This window comes from Lissotriton vulgaris, unplaced genomic scaffold, assembly GCF_964263255.1.
Source record: "Lissotriton vulgaris unplaced genomic scaffold, aLisVul1.2 SCAFFOLD_2031, whole genome shotgun sequence".
NCBI lineage: Eukaryota > Metazoa > Chordata > Amphibia > Caudata > Salamandridae > Lissotriton > Lissotriton vulgaris.
In genome coordinates this window covers 312,441-330,595 of record NW_028244971.1, presented here as the reverse complement: position 1 = coordinate 330,595, position 18,155 = coordinate 312,441, and positions in this window count along the sequence as shown.

Sequence of the window (18,155 nt, the reverse complement as noted above, 5' to 3'; positions counted from 1 at the left end):
CCCGGGACGCTGATGGCGAAATCGGATATCGAGTCAGCGTTCCGTTTGCTCCCGGTATACCCGGAAGACCAACGTTTGTTGGGATTCATGTTTCAAGGTTTGTATTACATGGACAGGTGTATGCCGATGGGGTGCTCGATATCTTGTGCTTATTTCGAGAAATTCAGTAGTTTTCTACAATGGGTTTACACGAAGAAAACAGGTTTTCGGAATGTGATGCATTACCTCGATGACTTTCTGTTCCTTGGGGCCGCTGGGGATGATGAATGTGCCCGGGCCTTGACTGAATTTTGTGTTTTAATGAATCAATTTGGCGTGCCGTTGGCACCAGGTAAAACTGTGGGTCCCACGACTTGCCTCGAGTTCCTCGGGATCGAGTTGGACTCTAGTGAGGGTTGTTTTCGTTTACCAGCTTCCAAAGTATCGAAATTCAAGACAGCCCTGCAAATGTGTATCACTGCATCTAAAGTTACGCTGCATCAATTGCAGCAATTGGTGGGGAAGTTGAATTTTGCCTTAAGGGTGATCCCGATGGCCCGCCCCTTCTCCCGTTCGATTGCACAGGCGATGGTCGGCCTAAAGGAGGGTCACCATCGCACGAGGTTATCGGCCGAGGTCCGCCAAGACATGCGTATTTGGTTAGCATTTTTGGCGGATTTCAATGGTCGAGTCGTCTGGAACAAACCGGCCTTGTCCTCTGAAGAGCTTGGTCTATGGACGGATTCAGCGGGAAGCATGGGTTTCGGCGCCATCTTCGGCACAAAATGGTCGGCACAAAAGTGGCCAACATGGTGGCACGAAGAGGGGCTGACGAGTAATATTGCTTTCCTTGAGCTGTTTCCCATTTTGGTGGCCCTCAGATCCTGGCCCGATGGATTCAAAAATCACTCTGTCATATTTTGGTCTGACAATATGACCGTTGTAGAATGCATCAATAGTCAGGCAGCACGTTGTAAAATGATTTTGAGGCTGCTTAAAGAAATTGTCTTACTGTGTATGCAACTGAACGTGGTATTCAGAGCAAAACATGTCCCGGGGGTGATGAATCAGGCTGCTGATGCACTGTCTCGTTTTCAAATGCAGGCTTTCTCGGGTTTCCTTCCCTCAGCGGACCCCGAGCCAGCACCCTTTCCCGAAGCTCTCTGGTCTCTCGGTGCCCCGAACTTCGTTACCTCGTGGGAGAGAGTCTAGCACCAAGGACGAGGAAGGCATACGAAGGGGCGTTTCGGGCTTATTTGGTCTTTTTGGGGACTGAGAGAGGGGGACTTTGGGGGCATGAGGATTGGGTAGTACATTTTCTGATGTCCTTGCGTAAGGCTGGGAAGTCGGTGGCTACAGCCCAGAGGCATCGTGCTGCCATCTCCTTTGTTGCCAGGGCTCATAATATCCAGGACCCGACAGCGTCTTTTGCTGTACAGAAAGCGCTGCGTGGGTGGCAACGCCTTGAGGGTCGCAGAGTAGATGAGAGGCGCCCGATAGGTCTGGATAGGTTGTCCCAGTTGCTGGCCACACTCCCCGACATATGCTCGTCTCAGTTCGAGGCCTGTTTGTTCCGAGCCGCTTTTACGCTTGCATTTCACGGGGCTATGAGGATAAGTGAGCTGGTGGCAAGGAGCAAGCGGGATGTGGCGGGGGGTTTGTGCCGGGAACACGTTCAGATCAGGGGTGAGACTATGACGGTATCCTTTGTCAAGTCAAAAACCGATCAAAGTGGGGTGGGAGACTGCATAGTCATTCGCAGGATTCCAGGGTCTTCCATGTGTCCGGTGAAGTGTTTAGAGGATTACCTAGCACGAAGGGTGGCATCATGGGGGGGGACAATGTTGAGACACGCGGACGCCACCCCACTGACGAAGTTTCAGTTTCAGCGGGTGCTCGCGATGTCAATTACCGCAGCGGGCTTGGACCCGGGTGAGTTTGGGACCCATTCCTTTCGGATAGGGGCTGCCACTGAAGCTGCAGCCAGGGGTCTTAATGTGGAACAAGTAAAACGAGTGGGGCGTTGGTCCTCCAATTGTTATAAGAGGTATGTGCGGTTGCACATGTTGTGAAGCTGTAATAATGTACTCACGCTTCTTGTCTTTTGTTTGGTTTTCAGTTACGCAAGCCTTCGAGGCGGGGCGGACTATGCAGTCGACCCAACACCGGGCCAGCGGTCAGACATCACCGGCTGTGAGAAAGGAGGTGTGGGTCGTGGGCCACTCATACGTGAGGCGTGCCGCAGACGTATTCGAAGCAGGTGACATGATTCACGTAGCTGGGGAATACGGGTACAGGATGTCCTTCTACGGAAGGGGCGGTCTCTGTATTGACCAGTTTCAGGCTTACTTTGAGGGTTTGTTAGGGCGGATGAGGTCACCGCCGTCTATAGTCATAGTACATTTAGGGGGCAATGATTTGGTCACCACCGGTAGACGACTTCTCCTGGAGGCAATGCTTTCCACTGTAAGTTGGTTGGCGAGGAAAGTTCCGGGGTGCATAATTGCGTGGTCTCATATGATCCCACGAAAAGTGTGGCGGGGGGCTATTTCGATCCCTGCTTTGAACCATTCTGTTAGGAAACTTAATAACAAAATGAGTAGGTTGTTCCGTTCCAGGACATTGCATTCTATCTCGCACGGTTGTATTAATGATGACAGTATGTATCTGGGGGATGGTGTGCATTTGTCTCGGGTGGGAAATGAGTTACTCATAGGAGACTTCTTAGCATGGTTAAAAACGTTGGAACATGACCTTTAGCTAGGAGTTTTGTGGGGGGCCCGGATAGCCGGTCAACTATCCGGGCCTGTGGCGGTGAGGTCATGATCGGTGAGCACTAATTAGTAGATCCCTATGAGTGGGCGTCACCCAACACGGATGGGAGCGCTCGGGAGAGGTGGCCATTGGCCCCTCAATGGGGAGGCGGTCCCTTCTAAGGATGGGTCGCCGGAAGTAAAGGAAAGGCGGTCAAGGCCCCTTCCTTTGTAGGAGGGGTTACAGCCCCCTCCTGGGGAATTTCCCGGGGCCAGTGACATCTGCGACGGCAGATGCGGTAAGTTGTGTGGGGTTGGGATAAGGGCCACGATACCTTCTAGATACCTCACACGAGTATTCGAACGACCTTTAACTGGCGTCGAGTTTTAGGTGCCCCCGTCAAGTCAAGGGATATTGGTAGTAGTTGCACTTGAGGTACGCCTCCGTGCTGTCGCCCATCCCAAGTGGGAGGGGTAAGTCTGGTTAGGGATCTTGACACCGGTTATGACCTTGCCGTTGGCCCTTAAACGTTAGGTTGTACAATTTCAATATGTCAAGAAATGTTTTGTAGGTTGCTAGTTCGGCTAGGAGAACCTCTGTATTAGAGAATCTGTTAAGGTTAGCCAAACATCGCAATATGGTAATGAAATTGTACATAACATGAAACGTTTAATGTTTTAATTTTGTTTTAATAAATACGGCCGGGATGGTCACTCCATCCCACTTCCAAAAACTTCAAGAACTGTTTCCGGTTTCACTCCTTTTGGGGATTGTGTTGAGAGGGGGTGGCGGGTATCTCGGCCATATGGAAAGGGGCGACCGAATCGGTCCCCCCGAACGTATGGCCGAGTGCCTCGATCCCCCCGGGAAGCCATTTTGGGCGGGAGGCGCGTCTCAGCTGGTATGCCCGAAGCGGCGTAGCCGGGGCGCGCTCGTTCCCGCCCTAGAGTGGGCTGGCCTAGACACCGACGCAGCCAGCCACGCCCTCAGGGGCAGGCAGGGGCGGGTATACGCCCGCCCTGAAGACGGATAAAAAGGGACGCAAGACCAGAAGACATCCTCTTGTTCTTGTGCTCTGAAGCTGCACCTCCTCGCTGCACGTGAGCTCGGGACAGAACGAAGAGCCAATTTTGACCCACCCACCAGCCCCTGAAGACAGCCAGTTGTGTATAATAAAGTTGATTAATTTTGTTTTGTTTTCGTTTACAGGTTGTAGTGCCATGTTGATTTTGAGTTAATAAAGAATGGTCGTTTTTGAGTACGCTTGCCATTAAAGATATTCAGTTTAGTGTTGAATTTTGATGTATGCTCTTTCGGTCATAGTGGCCAAGGTATTCTTAGGTTAATTTGCACTGTCGTATTTATTTTGGTAGGCGGTGAGGTCATGATCGGTGAGCACTAATTAGTAGATCCCTATGAGTGGGCGTCACCCAACACGGATGGGAGCGCTCGGGAGAGGTGGCCATTGGCCCCTCAATGGGGAGGCGGTCCCTTCTAAGGATGGGTCGCCGGAAGTAAAGGAAAGGCGGTCAAGGCCCCTTCCTTTGTAGGAGGGGTTACAGCCCCCTCCTGGGGAATTTCCCGGGGCCAGTGACATCTGCGACGGCAGATGCGGTAAGTTGTGTGGGGTTGGGATAAGGGCCACGATACCTTCTAGATACCTCACACGAGTATTCGAACGACCTTTAACTGGCGTCGAGTTTTAGGTGCCCCCGTCAAGTCAAGGGAAATTGGTAGTAGTTGCACTTGAGGTACGCCTCCGTGCTGTCGCCCATCCCAAGTGGGAGGGGTAAGTCTGGTTAGGGATCTTGACACCGGTTATGACCTTGCCGTTGGCCCTTAAACGTTAGGTTGTACAATTTCAATATGTCAAGAAATGTTTTGTAGGTTGCTAGTTCGGCTAGGAGAACCTCTGTATTAGAGAATCTGTTAAGGTTAGCCAAACATCGCAATATGGTAATGAAATTGTACATAACATGAAACGTTTAATGTTTTAATTTTGTTTTAATAAATACGGCCGGGATGGTCACTCCATCCCACTTCCAAAAACTTCAAGAACTGTTTCCGGTTTCACTCCTTTTGGGGATTGTGTTGAGAGGGGGTGGCGGGTATCTCGGCCATATGTACACAGGAGCCTTAGGACATCTTCCTAAAACCTCATCACTTAGCGCCTCTTCTGTCTCTGTTGTCACAAGTTTTTCTTTTTCAACTGGACAACCATCCTTCACTTCATAAGCTCGACCACTGATGTCAACTGCATGCACCAAATCATTATCCTGAAAATAACTCTCCTCATTAAAAAATGCCTCAGAACTTGAACTATGCATCCATTCTCCGGAAAAAACTTCACAAAAGTTGCTACGATTTACTACTCTCTTCCATCTACTGTTTGTTTTAAAATCAGAAATTACCTTGCTTAGTTTCCTAATTCTATTGATTACCAAAATAAACAACTTTCGCTTAATTTCAAAAGCATGATCAATAATTTTCTCGACATTTTTCTTCTTCTTATAAAATGCCGCTTTCTGTTTGCATTTCTTAATATTTTTTATTAAATTAACTATTATCCTATTACGGAACATTCGTTGTCGAATGTCCCTAAACTGTTCTTTCCTTCTACTATCATACACAGAGTTATCTCTTCCTCTACCAGTAACATTTTTCATGGGTCTTTCCTTTCCATTTAAATTACTCTTCTTTTTCTAAACTGAAACATTTTGGCGATAAATAATTTTTTTACTACAAATATTTTTTAAGAAAGATTTTGTGCTCTTACCGGAGCTTTCTTGGTGTTTTGATAAGTATTTAGGGAAGAGGACTGCTGCAATAAAACATCACCGTGCTGTCTTTGACGTTTTCGAGCCTTTCTAATTCTATTTTTTGTAGGCATTTTCCAAACTATGAAAGAATCTGCAGTTGAATCTGTTGAAAAATATAATAAAAAATGTTAATAACCACTATTACCAAACAGTAAATGAATAACAGTCATCAAAAACTTAATGCCCTACTTATTATTTAACATAGCAAATCAAGGCATATGACTGTGTATGATGTTATTTTTCTTTTTTAAATGGAAAGCGTTCTTCATGGTGCAAGTTTCTTGTAAATACGCTCCCACCTGCGAAACGGAACTTTGCAATGCGAAGCTGCTTGGGTCCCCGGTGTCTGTCAACATTCTGAACAGTCCGGAGCGGCCGCCATCTTATCTCTCGGTAGGATCGAGAGAGAAGAAGAGGTGAAAAACGAAGGGGAAATTTAATGAAAGGGGGCAAAGTATACCCCTGTTGACCCCCTAGGAATGTTGTTGGAATTTTTAAAGGGTCCCCTGGGGAAAATAAAAAAAATATATTTTTCACGATAGAACCGCTTCCCAAACACCGAACTGGGCCGCAAACTGCACGAGAATACGCCATTTTGTGCTTCGTTTTAATTAAATTACTAGGAATAAGGAGATGCGGGAGACGTATCCTAATCCCTTATATTTTCTGAGAGTGGCTGAGGAGTCTCATATATGTTGATTCATTTATAACAATGTGGTATTTTATCAAGCCTGTGCGCTAAAATTATCGCTGATAAAGCGGCGATAATGGGCTTGATAATATGCTCTGTGGAATTCCAATCGAAGCCCATTTTAGATGTCTTCACATCTAGCATGTGCTTCGATTGGAAATCCATAGAGCATATTATCAAGCCCATTATCGCCGCTTTATCGGTCGTTTTCGGCCGATAAAGCGGCGATAATTGAAGCGCACAGGCTTGATAAAATACCACATTGTTATAAATGAATCCTTATTGAGACACAATGTCTGCGCCAACTTGCCTTTTTTACAATGCCACAATTTTGTCGTGCACGGCAGCCATTTTACATGCCAGGCTGGTCTCAGCCTATCACCTAGCCCTGCGAATGTGGGGAAATATTATCAAACCTGAACACTAAAATTATCGTCGCATTATCGGCCGAAAACGGCTGATAAAGCGGCGATAATGGGCTTCATAATATGCTCTGTGGAAATCCAATCGAAGCCCATGTTGGATAACATGGCTAAAAACTACTCAGCACCATTGTTTGGACATTATTAACATGGCTATGTAACTCCCATAATCAAAATTTAAATTTGCCAAGCACACTTGTGTTACTGCATGCCAGAATGCTACACCGAATATGCAATTACAATTTCGCAAAGTAACAAAATCTATTTCTATATCACTACAGACAAAGCCACAATTTAAAAACACAGCTTTCTTCATCATTTTCTCCTTAGCGATAAAAAGCGGTAGCAATGCATGAATATCACGCTGAAAAATCAGCGATATTCATGCATTATCCTGCAAATGCTCTTAGCCATGTTATCCACCTCCCATTGGATAACATGGCTAAGAACTGCTCGCAAATGTGAAAAAAACGGCCGCAATGCATGAATAACGCTGAAAAGTCAACGATATTCATGCATTATTCAGCAAATGCTCTTAGCCATGTTATCCACCTCCCATTGGATAACATGACTAAGAACTGCTCAGAGCCCCATGAGGAACGCTTTCCATTTAAAAGAGAAAAAATAACATCATAGAAAAGAATCGTTTTTAAACACAGCATATAAATCAATTGTATACCTGCATTCAAGAGGAAATGACTGAAAATGTCCTTGAGACACACAAAAGCGTTTTCTGGAATGCCCTAGCACCATTTTTCCGACATTATTAACATGGCTATGTAACTTCCATAATCAAAATCTAAATTTGCCAAGCGCAGGTGAGAGCGTATTTACAAGACACTTGCCCTATGAGGAATGCTTTCCATTTAAAAATGAAAAAATAACATCAAAGACACTCAAATGCCTTATAAATATGACCCAAAACAACCTATGAAGCTCTAACAGTACATATCCAGAAATGTAATTGATTTCAAAATGGTTTTTAAAAACAACAGATCTGTTTCAGCTTACATAAGAGACCATGGAATGCGCTTCATATACAACAATACCTTGAGTTACTACATGCCAGAATCCTACACCGAATATGCAAATACAATTTCTCAAAATAACAAAATCTATTTCTATATCACTACAGACAAAGCCACAGTTTTAAAACACAGCTTTCTTCATCATGTTCTCCTTAAATCATTCTATTCTATATCTAAAATAAATAAATCTTTTCTCACCTTAGCAAATACTTTTTGGATTTTAAAAACAGTCTCAGAAATACACCAAATTGTCTTCAGCAGAAGAAAAAGGATGCACTCCAGAGGCTGCAGCTATTGAAAGCACAGAAATACAGATATTCATTTCACATATCTCTCATATTAGCCAATCATAACTCTTCCCTCACTTTTTTCAAATCAAAACCCTTCCCCCCTCTGCCCTCTCTGCCTTTTTTCCATAGCAACGACCTCCTGGAAGACCTCTCATGTTTGCAAATTCACACAACAATGTTTCAATTGAACTCTGAACTCTCAGTGCACCTGCGTATCCAGTGCAATCTTTCATTAAAAGTTTCTTCCTTGACCATTGAAATTACATGTTTCAAGAACACATCCATGCACCCTAACTTTCTGTTTTCAGAAATGGAAATGCACCAATCACTGCTAATGAATCATTAGCATTGGAAATCCACAGTTTTTTTTCTTTACAAACTCCTACTGTTTCAACTGCCCTTTCATTACCACACTTCATCTGACTGCACCACAATCTTCTCCCACCATGTTTAACGTCTGGATTGTTGGACATAGTTACATCCACTGGGCTCAAAGGTATGCTGACAACAGAAATTTACACAACCTCAATTTACAAGATGTGGAAATTAAATGGTTGGGCCAAAGAGGATTAAAATGTCACCAATTGATACCATTGGTGAAAACCTTTATGCATTTGCCAAAACCTGACCTGTTAATAGTGCATTGTGGAGGTAATGATTTGGGCACTTTAACAGGAGTAGGTCTGGAAATGCTTTTAAAGGACACCTTTGAGCAATTATTGGCACTTTTTCCTCAAACTGCCTTGGTATATTCCAATATATGCCAAAGACAGAAATGGAGGTGGTCCAACCAATTTGGTCCACAAATTGAGAAAGCGAGGAAGCATGTAAACAAATCTGTTTCAGCTTTCATGAGAGACAATGGAATGGGCTCCCTGTACAATAATAACTTGCGTTACTACATGCAAGATATCTACAGAGGAGATGGAGTTCACTTCTCAGATGAGGGCAACAGAATTTTCATTCTGAATTTAAGACTGTGCATTGGTACCTACTTATAAGTACCTAAATGGACCATAAACCCAAAAGCTCTTCTCAGAGCTACCCTTCATCTGATCACTCACAATTAATACTTTTCTCTAACTTATTTCTGTAATTTTCAACAAACTACGCTCAAAGAGCGCTACCCGGTACGCGAACTGGAAGCTAACCGCCCAAAATTATTTTTAAAATGTTTTTTCTCCGCACATATGGTCCTCCTCAGCCACCCTCAGAAAACCTGGGGGGTCAAAATACTTGTACCGTGTCCCCTTCTACCCTTTCTGAACATTATTTAACCTCCATTTTATATGTTAATTCGACCGAAACACAAAATGGTGGACTCCCGTTACGCTTCTAGTTCGCGGACTAAACTGCTTCCCGGGAAGCGGCCCAAAGAAAAGGTGGGAAAGTAATTCACAGAAAAAGGACTGGAGACACTCTCACCAAATATAGATTAGCTCATACTACATAACAATCCCTTTCATTTTCACAAATTTGATTGAAATTCCATTTAGCCATTAAGCCTGTAGACCTCTCTAAATACCTTGAGGTAAATTACTTCACAAAACACATCTGAAGTGTTGGAATTGACAACCAATAAAAATGTTACTTTCATTTTCTACTTTTATTACCTGATATTTGATTGGTTATATACCTGAATATATATAAAGGAAGAGAAGAAAACACAGCCATTTTGACTGCTACTTCTTGTTGTACATCACATTTCAATACTTACCTAAGACTTCAACTTGTTTCTGAAGGTAAGTTGTTATTTTTAAAAATGAAGTATATTGTGCACTATAACTTGATATGGTAGACTTTTTCTGATACATATACACTATCCCTCTGTAGTAGTTATGGATTTAGATAGACTTCTCTGTTATAGTTAGGAATGGAGTTAGGCTTCTCTTCGTTAAATTACATACACTTTTTTATAGTCATATTTCCACTCTGATACTATACACTGCCAAAAGAAAAATTCACTGATAAAAACTGCCTATCTAAAATTAATCCCAACAGTGCCCAATCTCTACTAATATATATTTTTTTATTCAAAATTTCAGGCAAAATGGAAGGCGAACAACAAGTTACATTTTCAATTGAACTGAAGGAGAGCAGCCAAGACAAAATTGATGACTTTATGGATGACATTAGAGACCACGAACTTCTACAATGTGTTGAAGCAGTGGACAACCTGCTTCAAAATGAAAAAAAATTACACCCTATAATAAATTATGACATTTCTGACAATGAAATGTTAGAAAATTTAATAAAGTATGAAACACAATCATAATAAAAAAAAAATTAAAAATAAAGAAAACAAAAAAAAACCAACAAAAACAACAAATAATTAACATACAGTATTAGAAAAGTCTATCATTCTCTTATCCTTATAGCTTTTATCCTTATAGTACGCTGCCCAGAGCGCTTCCCGGTTCGCGTACTAGGAGCTCACCACGCATAAATAATTAAAAAAAATTTTTTTTTTGCCCTGCAGAAACCTTTTACAACCTCCACATAAAACCTAGGGGGTCAGGGAGGATCTACTATGCCCCCTTATCGAAATTTCCCCCTTTGTTTTGGCCTCCTCTTATCTCTCGATCCTACCGAGAGACAAGATGGCGGCCGCACCGGACTGTTTAGAATGTTGACAGACACCGGAGAGCCAATCAGCTTCGCTTCGCATAGTTCCGATAAGCGAAAAGTACGCGAACCGGATCGCTGCCCGGAGCGCTGTTACAGATATATATCTTGATTTAAACGTTAATTTCTCAAAATCCACTGAAGCACATATATTGAGACCTAGCAAAGGCACATCGGGCTAACAGTCCCTACAATTTTGCCAAGTTTCGTGCAAATCCATTCAGCCGTTCGAGCTAAAAGTGAGTCCAACCGCCCTATGGAAAACTCAATGTTAAAAACGATTTTTGGGACCCCCCTTTTTTCTCAGACCCCCCTTGACGAAACCCCGCCAAATTTCCAGGAGCTGCTCAGAAACAAAATGTGCCATTTTCCTGAAAATTTCAGCCGATTCCGTCCACAAACGCCAAAGTTATTAGACATAGAATTTTCAGAAATCCCATAGGGAAAAAATCCTAACTATATATACCTACTGGCGACCGCCAGTAGGTAATATATATATATACATATATATATATATATATATATATATACATTCACTGAAAAGGATATAGATCATATATAGTTAGGAATTAGCATTTACAAAACCTTATTTTACTATATATCGCGCACCCGCAATCCACTGCTGATGATGTCACATATTACATCATTCATGACATGGTCAGTGACATCACTGATGACATCACTGATGACATCTCAAATGACATCACTGATGACATCACTGATGACATCTCAAATTACATCACTGATCACATCACTGATGACATCTCATTTGACATTACTGATCACATCACTGATGATATCATTCAGGTGATAATAATACGATGAACCTTTTCAGACTCTAATATAACCTTAGATACAATCAGTGTAAACAGACACTCACAGACTGTCACTCATCCATGGAGTTACTCACACACTTAGTCAGTCATGCAAAGAATCAATCACACCTCCATTTCCTCAACTATACAGTTATACACACCTTACTTATTGAAACATTTACTAACACATATTTACTCTCTTATACAATCCCTGATACAAGTTCACAATGATCCATACAGCCACACACACATTCACTGGCTCTTATGCACAGTTATTTATTTATGTCAACTCTCACATGTACTGTGTTTTACAAATGTACTTACTTTGACATGTAGCACTGAGATATCCATTCACTCACCAATACACTCATGCACACAGTCAACCGCCCATACAGCTGTTTCCACATGCACTTTTGAACCCATACATCTAGTGAATCAACTGCTCACACATCTATGCACAGAGTCATACACCTCCCAGCCACCCACACACACACTCAGTCTCCCATACAAATACTTGGGCAACCAATCAATAACCCGTATAGTTACTCATATAGCTACTGATCAACACATGCAGCAGTTTACAGAACAACAGACATAATGATGCACAAATTAAGACACTTTAGCCACTAACCCATGCACTCAGTGAGACACATTTAATCACTCACTCATACAGTCAGTCATGCACCTACTAAATCCTTCATCCAGACAATTATACATCCACTCATTCTTCAATATGTAAGACATATTTTAACTTTACAGAAACATACAGTCACTGGATGTTGTCTTCAGTGATGTCATCAGTGATTTCATTTGAGATGTCATCAGTGATGTCATCAGTGATGTCACTGACCATGTCATGAATGATGTAATATGTGACATCATCAGCAGTGGATTGCGGGTGCGCGATATATAGTTAGTGCAACTAACTATATATGCGAATTTCAATGGTTTTGTGTGAGTAAAATAAGGTTTTGTAAATGCTAATTCCTAACTATATATGGTCTATAACCTATGGTTTTTTTCAGTGAATTTTCAAGGTTTTGTAAATGCTAATTCCTAACTGTATATGGTCTATAACCTATGGTTTTATCAGTGATATAGATATATATATCTTGACCTCTGTGCCTGCCGAATAAAGAACTTTTACGGTTGAACTGTGGGCTTGTCTGAATTCAGTGGATCGGATTCTAATTTTGCATATATATATATATATATATATATATATATTACCTACTGGCTATCGCCAGTAGGTATATATAGTTAGGATTTTTTCCCTATGGGATTTCTGAAAATTCTATGCCTAATAACTTTGGCGTTTGAGGACGGAATCGGCTGAAATTTTCAGGAAAATGGCACATTTTGTTTCTGAGCAGCCCCTGAAAATTTGGTGGAGTTTCGTCAAGGGGGGGCTGAGAAAAAAGGGGGGTCCCAAAACGCGTTTTTTCCATTCATTTTTCCATAGGGCGGTTGGACTCACTTTTAGCTCGAACGGCTGAATGGATTTGCACGAAACTTGGCAAAATTGTAGGGACTGTTAGCCCGATGTGCCTTTGCTAGGTCTCAATATATGTGCTCCAGTAGTTTTTGAGAAATTAACGTTCAAACCAAGATATATATCTGTAACAGCGCTCCGGGCAGCGATCCGGTCCGCTTACTTTTCGCGAAACGGAACTTTGCGCGCAGAAAGCTGATTGGCTCTCCGGTGTCTGTCAACATTCTAAACAGTCCGGAGCGGCCGCCATCTTATCTCTCGGTAGGATCGAGAGAGAAGAGGTGAAAAACGAAGGGGGAATTTATTGAAAGGGTGCAAGGTATACCCCTCTTGACCCCCTAGGATTGTTGTTGGGGTTATTAAAGGGTCCCGTGGGGAAAATAAAAAAGAATGATTTTTCACGGTAGAAGCGTTTCCCGGGCCGCGAACTGGGCCGCAAACTGGTAGCGAAACGGGAATTCGCCATTTTGTGCTTCGTTTTAATTGTTTAGAGACAAAAATTATCGCCGCACATCGGCCACAATGCATGAATATCGTTGAAAAGTCAGCGATATTCATGCATTATCGAGCAAATGCTCTTAGCCATGTTATCCACCTTCCATTGGATAACAGAAAGCTGATTGGCTCTCCGGTGTCTGTCAACATTCTAAATAGTCCGGAGCGGCCGCCATCTTATCTCTCGGTAGGATCGAGAGAGAAGAAGAGGTGAAAAACGAAGGGGGAATTTATTGAAAGGGGGCAAGGTATACCCCTCTTGACCCCCTAGGAATGTTGTTGAGGTTATTAAAGGGTCCCGTGGGGAAAATAAAAAAAAAATTATTTTTCACGGTAGAAGCGCTTCTCGGGCCGCGAACTGGGCCGCAAACTGGTAGCGAAACGGGAATTTGCCATTTTGTGCTTCGTTTTAATTGTTTAGAGTCAAAAATTATCGCCGCACATCGGCCACAATGCATGAATATCGCTGAAAAGTCAGCGATATTCATGCATTATCCAGCAAATGCTCTTAGCCATGTTATCCACCTTCCATTGGATAACATGGCTAAAAACCGCTCTGTGCGTGGTTTTTTTTTTTTTTTTTTTTTTTGCTGCGTGACGTTTGTTAACGTTCGATTCGATGGAAATCAGGAAGTGTTGAACACCATTTTGTCACTGCGAGTAAATATTTTGTTATAAATGAATCCTTATTGATAAACATTGTCTGCGCCATCTTGCGTTTTTGTCCAATGCCACAATTTTGTCGTGCACGGCAGCTATTTTAGATGCCTTGACCAGACCCACTCTCTGCACGCCGTCGATTCTCAGCATGGCTCCCCACCCTCGCACGCATCTCCCCCACGCAATGGTCACCCCCGCTCTCTCTCTCTCATGCATGGGCCATATACTTCCCCCATCTGCGCTGCTCTTCTCTGAGAATCACACCCTGTGCCCGTTCGACACCTCCCTTTCACCCTATTCACTACCGCACCCTCTGACACTTCTCTTCCTCTGTGTCCGATTGTCCAGGCCGGACCTAGGCTATCACCTAGCCCTGCGGATGTAGTGTATGGCTCCAGCTGTAGAGTATCCAGACATGCCAACCCTCCCGATTCAGGTGTGAGACTACTGATTTCAGTGCTAGTCTTTCGCTTCTCGATTCCTGCAAGGAAAAATGCGGGGGCATATTACCAACAACTAGCGGTAATTTTTGTCTCTAACTTGTTTAGAGAAGAGGCGAATTTTATCGCACATAAACCTTGCTATTAGCAAGGTTTATCGCAAATGCGATAAAAAACGGCCGCAATGCATGAATATCGCTGAGAAGTCAGCGATATTCATGCATTAGACAGCAAATGCTCTTAGCCATGTTATCCACTTCCCATTGAACAAGCGCATGGTCTTTTAAAGATTTGTGAAGTACTCGGGGCAGGGGGGGGCACTGGCACAATTTGCAGGCCAGGCAGTGTTCAACACGTGCATCACCCTTTCTCTGCCTGCTATTGCGCTCCATGTTTCGGAAAGGTAAGAAAATGAACGTGCATTTGAGTTTGAAATGTCCGATCTTGTAGCAGTACACTTGCAAAGCCCACACATGACAATAACCCGATTCAAGGCCCCATTCACCCGATTTTTTAAAAAAATATAGTACTCCAAGACAGTTACATTTTAAAACTTTATTAATATTTAAATATAACGAACGCAACAAAAACTGTAAATATATTTAACCATTTTTTTAAATTAACCAGAACTATAACGATAACAACAACAACAACAATAATATAACTTTTATGTATAAATTACGCAAACATTTAGCTAATCTGCTAAAGGGGGGAGTCGCCATTTCTTTACAATAATCAATAATGAAAAATCCACATCAATAGGGTTGCCCGTTTTGTCGATGCAGCACTATAGTGCAATATACACAGCACCTGGGGTGTCAAGAGTGAACAGGTCTTTCTTTGTTCCTTAAGATGTTATCTCCGAGAATGCTGATGCATTGGTGTCTGTACACTTCTTTGTCAATTCTGTCAAGATGATAACTGCTTTATAAACAGACGATATCTTTGTTTCGTCATTAGTGTTAAGTGTGTCTGAAACTACAGTGCCCTTCTGGTTTTTTTTCTTCAGGCTCTACAGAGTTTTGTGTGTTGTTCTTTTGAGCGACAATTATTCCAGAGGTTTCAGGTTCACTTGATTTGTTCTGCAGTGAGTTAACAGCTTTAGAGAGTTCATGTTTATTTGCTATGTCCTGCTGTTCGTGAACTGCTTCAGAGACGTCAGCCTCATTTTTTATGTTTCAGTAGATCCTGGACCTGCCCGGCCGCGCCCAAAATGGCGCCGGTGTAAATGGGACTCGTAACTGCTTGTTGTGTACTGGTTGCCCAACCTTGATATCACGAGATACATATGCAGTTTTGAAGCACATGGCGGAGGCTTGTCTGCTGTAGTGGGGCGCCCCTTTATCGTTTCAGTCGCCATTCCGCCCGCTTTTGCTACACTGTGCCTCATCCGCCATTCAGCTGTTTACCGCCCGCTCTTACGGCTACAGCGTCTCGCTCACCATGTAGTTGAGTTGCTCCCACTCTTGCGGTGCAGCGGTAGGCGGCTTCCACAGGACTCTTAAAATGGCGGCCGGCTCTTCGGATTTGGGCCTGGTCCAGTAAAATGGCCCTGGGACACCTTGGAACTCGGTCGCTTGTCTGCCAGGGCTTGGGTTCCATTCTCGAAAGCGTCCCCTTAGCCTTGAAGATTGTACAAAAGTCTTGGGGGCCCTCGACTCCCGCAGGCTTCCGGTGGGGAGCGGCTGCCATGATTGCTTGCGGAATGGCCACGACGGAGCTACGAGATGGTGGTGCTCTCATGGTGACGCCAGCTTCAGTCTGAAACATCCAGAAACAAGGTGGGGCTTTTATCGTTTGGGGAAAAAAAATGTTTTAATCCAATGAAAAGTGTTATTTTTAGGTCACATGACCTAGTCTTACATAATTAGGAAAAGAAAAGTAAAATGAACCAATGAAAAGTTTTATTAACAAGTCACATGACCTGTTATGCTTACGTTACGCGCTGCGCGGCGCGCTCTGGATCGTTTCCGGGAAGCTGCGCCTTGCGCACCGGAGCACATCCGGGTGCGCTAACGCGTCGCGTCATATGACGCATTACGCGACAATGCAGGTGCAGAATATAGTCAAAATGTCTCCACCAACCAGCGGTCGGAATTCCACCGCTTTCAGCAGTCCAAAAAGTTCGGTCAAATCTTAAGAGCGGGAGCACCTCAACTACATGGTGAGCGAGACGTTGTAGTCGCAAGAGCGAGCGGTAAAGAGCTGAATGGCGGAAGAGGCACAGAGTACCAAAAGCGGGCGGAATGGCAACTAAAACGGTAAAGGGGCGCCCTGCGACAGCGTGTCTTCTGGTGAAACGGATTGTGGGACAAGGTCCAGAATGAAAGATTCTTCAAAAGGGAAAAAATTCCGCCGGACCCCGGGAGCCGGCCACCTATGCCGGGGGCGATCTCAGGCCTCACCAGGGCAACACGACTTGGGGAGGGGGCAGGAGCCAAGCGCCCCCTCTCAGTCCGCGCCATCTCACCGCCCCTCGGGAGCCTCCGTCAAGCGGTTTAGGGAGGCACCGTATCACATTGTTTTCCAATGCAGTCAGGTCCACAAATGGACCCCACTACTTTGAATAGTGAAGCTGCAGCAGGTGCAAATAAGGTTTAAACAGTGTTACAAGAACTGCTTAGAACTCTGAAGTATGGCACTCAATAACCAGGACTTATGCCATTTATTTAAGGCAGTGACATGGAAGCAACTCTGGGACAAAAAGCATGAACGAACATTCACGTATGAAAATCTTATTTGGAGAAGGGGTAGAATCCAAACGCCCCCTGCCAGTTCGCGCCACTAAACTGTATGTGGAAAATCTGAAGACATCATTCTACAAACTCTCAACGCTTGTTATCAGTGCATGACTTTCATGCTCGATCGATTGAGCTAGCCGGATCGGGCAATAAAAAGTATAAAATAGTTATGTAAATAGTTATTTAATAAAATGTTTTATTCTGTTTCTTTGGTGGTGTGTTGTGTATATTTATAATATTTGCATAGGGTTTGCCGTTATTTTTGGCGGTGTGGGTGGCGGAGTCGAGCTGTTTTGCAGCCCTCATGGTGTGGAGCTCAATTCATTTCACTATTTTCGTATTTCTCATGAAGGGTTATTCCTAATGTTTGTATTTTACCGAGGTTAAAAAGAGATCGAATTAGTGGTCTACTGATTTTGCTCGATTACTTTTATTTTTTTACACGATTTTTCACTATCTGCAAAGACTAAACAGAGTATTGCGACTTTGTGCTTGTTTGTAAATAGAGAATGATCCAAAGAGAACCAATTGTAAAACAGTAAATGCTTGGATAATAATCAATCAAATGGAGAGACAAGCAGGTACGACGGATTACAACAGGGGTAAAGGTCTGCGTTAACTACCGTTCACTATCTGCAAAGAGAGAGTACTACTAAGAGAAAAGAGGGGAGTGGGGGGGGGGCAGCGTTCAAAGCACATCAGCGTGCATAAACACGAAAACGTTTTTACCTATCACGTACTTGACATTTGACAGCTTTTGATGTTTGCTATTAAAAAACCATTGAAATTCACAGAAAAAACCATAGGTTATACTCGATATATAGTTAGGAATTTGCATTTACAAAACCTTGAATATTCAATGAAAAAACCATTGGTTTTAGGCCATATATAGTTAGGGATTTGC